The sequence below is a fragment of the Choloepus didactylus genome, chromosome 6, assembly GCF_015220235.1.
Source record: "Choloepus didactylus isolate mChoDid1 chromosome 6, mChoDid1.pri, whole genome shotgun sequence".
In the NCBI taxonomy this organism is placed as follows: Eukaryota; Metazoa; Chordata; class Mammalia; order Pilosa; family Megalonychidae; genus Choloepus; species Choloepus didactylus.
This window is the reverse complement of record NC_051312.1, coordinates 141,943,274-141,949,904: the sequence shown is the minus strand read 5'-3', so window position 1 is coordinate 141,949,904 and position 6,631 is coordinate 141,943,274. Positions and strand designations below refer to the sequence as shown.

At 36.8% G+C, this 6,631-nt stretch overlaps 1 pseudogene; it reads left to right on the top strand.

Moving 5' to 3' along the window:
- The first annotated feature begins 4,520 nt into the window (after positions 1 to 4,520).
- On the top strand, positions 4,521 to 5,464 carry LOC119536181 (annotated as a pseudogene).
- Positions 5,465 to 6,631: the final 1,167 nt, after the last annotated feature.

The window sequence follows — 6,631 nt, the reverse complement described above, 5'->3', positions numbered from 1 at the left end:
TGAGAGAGTGTTATTCTCATTACTGATCTTGCTAGGGAGCTAGGGGATACAGTATGCCTAGAACAATGGTCTCCACCATTATTGGGAATAAAGAAGTGATTAAAAAAAGGCTGATGTTGCAAAAGGAGTTAAAGTTGAGGAGTTAGTCAAGGAACACGGTAAAGAGCTCAGCACTGAGGAGCTGCAGGAACTACAGAAGGAGCAGCAACAAGAGATGGCTGAAAAGCGTTCTTCAGGTGAGGAGGAGATAAGGGAGGATGTCCCCAGTTCCTTGATAAAAGAAATGTGTGCAAAATGGGCAGAAATTCAAAACTGTGGAGAAGTACCATCTGGACAAAGCTCTGATAAGCAGAAATGTGAATTTATTGAATGATCAAACAATTTAACATTTCTGAGGAATTTTGAAAAGAAGACAAAAGCAGTCCTCATTGAGTAAGTTTTTAGTGAAGGTGCAAAAGAGTGTGTCAGAGCCTGTGATGCTGGCTGAAAAAAGACGGAAATGAGAAACAACACCTGAAGTGCAAGTGTCTGATATTCTATTGGAGGGGACTCTCCTTACAAACAACACTCCCTGTACCCTCTCCTCCTCACCACTCTCCTCCCACCGTCCCATTACACCATGGACTCTTCTCAGTACAGGTAAAGTGAACTTTTTATTTTATTTAATCTAAGTATTTATTAACTTTTAGGTTTATTTGTACATTATAAATGTATGTATACATTAGATAGGTAATGATACACAACCATATCTTTGTACATATTGCCTTAAAAATATGCACTGTCTTTGGTTTGAGAATGCATTAAATTTATTTACATTGTTCCTTATAGGAAACATTTGTTTGGTACTTGTTGTCAGTATTACGGATTAGAGATGTGTTACCAAAAAAACACATTTAGTTTTCCATAATATTTCTCAGTGGATATTTTGAAAAATAAATTGTTCAACACTATCAAGCTTTATGGTTTTTGAGTTTGTTATTGAATTTTTGGTGTACTTGACATATAACAAAATGTACAATTTTAAATATACAGCTTGATGGCTCTTTTAAGTATACAACCATCCAATTTCCACAAAGAACATGTTATAGCCTACATCCATCACACCAGAAAGTGTCCTCTTGTCCTTTTGAAGTTATTCTTCACAACCTAACCTACTGGGTTCTTCTACATTTTGGTTTTATACATAAAGTTGCTATGAATATTCTTGTGGAATGTGGATATCCAGTTATCGCAACCCCATTTTTGAAAAGCCTTTTCTTTCCTCATTGAATTATCTTGGCCTCCTTGCTGAAGATCAATTGCGTATAAATGTGAATGTGTACTTATGGACTCCCAATTGTATTCCATTTTCCTATACGACTAATAGCTATCTATATATAAATATATAGACATATAGATAAATAGAAGCACGCTCATATAAACACACTCTTCTAATGTATTTAAATGTAGGAAATACTTCTCTATTCTGTATCTCTTTAGCTATCTGCCATAGTTCTGATTGAAGAAACATTAAAGGACATCATTTATTGACTTCCGGAGAAAATTTACTTAATCATACACAGGGAAAAGCACATGAGGGGAATTACTTTTTCTTATTGTCTTGCTTCCTTCTTTGTATATAGTTGTGTGAAGATATGGTTCTTGGAGGTAAAGCTGTCATTTATGACCATGAGGTGACAACGCTAGGACTAAAGCCAAGGGACTGAGGACAGTGGATTGGAAGAGAGTATTGTTCTGTTGAACCAACACTATGACACTCTACATCCAGACTTATTTTCTGTGAGAAAAACAAGTGCCCTTTAATTGTTCTTTTATTGAGCATTCAATAACTTAAAGCTAGAAACTTTCAAAGTGATAACATGGGTCAGGGATATATTTCTGAGACACTAAATTTTAAAAATACATTATTTTAACTGATAAACATACAGGGAAATTTTTACTTCTTTTGATAAACACTGATGAGAAGAATTATAATTTATGAAGAGGAGAAGCAGTTTGTAAGTAGTTAAACTTAAATTTTAAATATATTCTATTTCACTTGATTTATGTTTGTTGGTCATTAAACACGTATTTTCTCTGAAAGATAAAAATTCTCGAATATTGTCTGTCTTATAGTAGCTGAGAAAGTTCAGATTTTGCATATTTAATGTGCTCAAAATATTTAAATCAATCCAAATATTTCTTTCATGACTTCTCACCAAATACAACTTTGACTTTATATCTTCATTAAGTTTAACCAACTCTGAATGATAGTTTTGGTGGAATTATACTTTTATTATAATCTTAACGTTCCAGTGGTTAACTGGAAATGTCTTGATCTAGGAGGATACAGTTTTGTTTTCTGAGATTATTCTAGCAGTCGTGTAGATGTATTAGAATGTTTATATGAGAAATTCTAGAATAAATATTAGAAATTCTAGAATAAATTTAGTTGATATGTGTCAACTAAAACCTCAAAAGTTCCTGAATTCAGGTGGTGGCTGTAGGAATGAATGGAGGTCATTGTGATGTATAGACCCTACTGCTTAGCATGAGTAATGTGAAAACTATTCTGAAGGTTTTCAGCCAGAGAACAACTTAATTTCCACAGATATTTACTGGGGACCTACTATGCACTCCATGCTGATCTTCGCACCAAGAGCAAAGTAGCACACAAGACAGAAGTGGTCTCTGCCCTTTCAGAGCTTACATCTTAGGAGAGCACAGAAATTAAAGCATAAAGAATAAGGTCGGGTGAGTATGATGATGGAGCATCTGCTGGAAGCTTTGAAAACATAAAGCATGATAGCTAATATTTATGGACTGTTTACCATTTATCTGACACTGTTCTCTAAGCTCTTGACTTAGATTACCTCAATTAACAGTCACAGCAAGCCAACAAAAGAGATGCTGTTATTTCCATCCCTCACAGACAAACTCTGAGGCAGAGAGAGTTTTAGTAACTTAAGGTGTTAGTGTCAGGAATAATGGATGTAGGAATCAAATGCATGTTCTCCATCTCCGTGACGAAAAGAATTTGATGATCTCAGAAACTGAAATGTTGCATTTTAGGACACATAAGGATATTCAGGGAAAATTTCCTAGTATGTGTTTAGAAATAAAGACATTAGAAGGAAGGCAGGGCATTATAAATTATTTGGAGATATCCCTGAAGAGACAAACCTAACACCAGTTATTTCAATCCTTGAGAAATTTCTAATAAAGAAATACAGAAGCCTGTTGATAGAAACCATGTGGGAAAACTCCTTAGGAAACTAGAAGAAAGAAGGAAAGAAAATGCAGTAGACCAATTTCCCTTGAGAGATGAGGATGGTAGGGTATGGGAGTTCCATTTTTACTGTGCATGGAGGGATGTACAGTCTCTAGAGTGAAGTGAAAACTTGAGTAAACAATTGCATCCCTAAGGAACTAAAGACATATTGTGGTCTAGGATGTAGTTACAATCCCATAATTTCCTTATTACCTACAGAATCTGTCCCCTGGTGAAGAGACCAAGCTGATTTCTAACCTGTTTATAACCAATTGCATGATATTATTAAACCAACATTAAATCTCCTGTATCTTTACTAAAGAATGATCATTTTTTTCACCTGCTGCTTTGGGGAGCTCAAAATAAAAATAAAAAATTACAAGTTGTGTCTCAGAAAAATTTCCAAGGCATGTTGCATATTAAGTCTGGTATGCATCCTCTTAGAATTAAAGGAAACAACATCTCAGAGTTGGAATTTGTCCTTCCGGGACCACTGGGGTAAATAAAAGCAAAGAGGAAGCTCAGAGTTGTTCTAGCCTAAAGAGGGTGAGTTCCACTTTTATTTATATTTCATACTCCATGTTTTGGAAAGGTCATGCAGCAATTCAGGCATGCCACTTGCTTTTCCATTTTTACAATCAAGCCACTCACATGAAAATCATGGAAAAATCTGTTTGCGGTTCAGCAGAGTATGTTAGGAGTCATAAGGTTGCCTCTGGGTTCTCTTATCACCCCTCTGCGGAGGCAACTGTCACTCTTGTAGGTTTACGGCTTTTAATCTGTGACTTGGGGCAGCTACGGACCTCTCCTCGAGTTTGGTCCCTTAGTTTGGATCCTGAGACATTTTTTGTGGTTCACACTCTGCTTGAGAGGTCAGTTCCAGGTTGCTAGGGCCTCTGCCTCCAGTTTTACTGGTGAGGGTAGCACTCAAGTGAATGAAGAGATGCTGAAATAAGATTGAACGATTCTATCTAGTCCTTACTCTACCTTGTCCCTTGGTTGTTTCCATCAGTTGTTTTTGTCTGGCAGAACTGTCCTTCATCTGGAAGCTAATTTGGTGGTGGTGTTGGCTATATTTGGCTTGTGAATCTAATCAGAAGAAGTCATTGTCACACAGTATCATGGTGGTGGTAAAGACAGATTCTGTTGTCCAGGTTGAGACAGCATAATACTGTCCAAACTTATATACCACCCTTGTGGGAAGGGATATTGTGGGAATATCTGGGTTGCTCTTTGATGTAACCCTTTTTTTCTTATCCCACAGATACCCCAGAACAGAATGTCTACTGGAAATGGATCTTTTGTGACTGAATTCATTCTGGTTGGATTAACAGATCACCCAGATCTCCAGTGCCCCCTCTTCTTCATATTTCTAGCAATGTATATGTTCACCGTGCTTGGAACTTGGGCTTGATAACTCTAATTGGGCTGAATTCCCACCTTCACACCCCCATGTACTTCTTCCTCTTTAACTTGTCTTTCATTGACCTCTTTTATTCTTCTGTTTATACACCCAAAATGATGATCAACTTTTTATCAAAGAAGAATATTATCTCCTACCAGGGGTGCATGGCCCAGCTCTTCTTTTTTGTTTTTTTTTTTGTTGTTTCAGAGTGCTATGTGCTGATGTCAATGGCCTATGATCGCTATGTGGCCATCTGTAATCCACTCTTGTATGACATTGTCATGTCTCCTAAAGTATGTGCCAACCTTATGTTTGGTTCATATTTGATGGCATTTTCCAGTGCTATGGCGTACACCGGATGCATGCTGAGACTGACCTTCTGTGATGCCAACACCATCAACCATTACTTCTGTGACATTCTTCCTTTGCTCCAGCTCTCCTGCACAAGCACCTATGTCAATGAGCTGGTGTTGTTCATTGTTGGGGGAATCAATATCACTGTGCCCAGTCTCACCATCTTTATCTCTTATGGTTTCATTCTCTGCAGCATCCTTCGTATAAATTCCACTGAGGGCAGGTCCAAAGCCTTCAGCACCTGCAGTTCCCACATAATTGCTGTTTCTCTCTTCTTTGGATCAAGTGCATTTATGTATCTCCAACCATCTTCTGCCAGGTCTATGAATGAGGGAAAAATCTCTTCTGTCTTTTATACCATTGTGGTTCCTATGATGAATCCTTTAATCTACAGCTTGAGGGATAAAGATGTAAAACTTGTCCTGGGAAAAACCCTGTGTAGGAGAAATTTTTAATCATAAATAGGATCTCCCTTGAAGGTTGTTTGAAGTCAGTGAGGTTCAATGTGTTTATTTACAATATAATGGCAGCCTTCTTATCCTATTTGTGTATTATGAAGAAGAAAATTTGAGCCTTCTCTCAAAAAATTTTTTCTTGTATTTTTATGTCTTTTCTTTTTCTTCATCATTTGCCCAAATTCTTCACCTTCTACCTCTTTTCTTATATGTTTTTTTCATTGTCAGTTGGAACTTTTTTTTCCTCCTGAAATATGATGAATCATTGCACAATGATGGAATCAAGTAACATTAAGGTGACATTTTGACATTGGAGGGGTTTAAGCCTTGTCTCAATGTCGGAATGTGCCATTGGAAGCATGATTCAAACAATATGCCTGCACTCTTTGTCATAATATCCTCACCACACAGGAGTATGTCTCCTTCAAATGCCAGTGTTACACAGATAGAGGATTCTGTAGAGACTATCAACAATATCCCCCTTTGACGATGGAATACCATGCGATAACTGCTTTTGCAAAATTATTTATTTACATTTATATAAGTCCATAATAGTTGGTTAATATATGCTTATTGCTTGGATAGGAAAGTGAAACCCATAGAGATTATCTGCTTAAAAAAATGACTTTTTCTTCAAAGTAATATAAAAACAATATAGAATGTTTCCTGGTACTTGTTTATCAGAGGATATGGGGATGGGAGGAAATGGAAACCAGCAACATGAAATTAGGCCAAGACTCAGAGATACATGGTCAATAATGAGAAGTCCTTGGATGGGAAAAGTTGATGAGAGTTTAGAAACTGCATTTTAACATGAATTTCCATCCTGTTCCATACCATGCTGTCATTGTCCTCTACTGCTCATAAAGCTTTGATAAATCTTATAGTTTATAATGAGTATACATCATTAATACTGCTTTACAGAATGGAGGAGGAAAATCTCTGGTCACATTTTTGGGAATCAGGTAGAAAGAAATAGCAACTACAGGAGATAAAATAGTGAGTAATAAACAAAAGTCAACTTGGAATTTAGAACATAAAGTGATGGGAAATTGGAACCCCTACCCACTCCTGTCCTCTTCCATATAGGAGCATCTGGAAAGATTGTGCAGATCACAGGATTTCTCTGGATTGGGTGATGATTTTGGTTATTTGATGTTAAGGAAA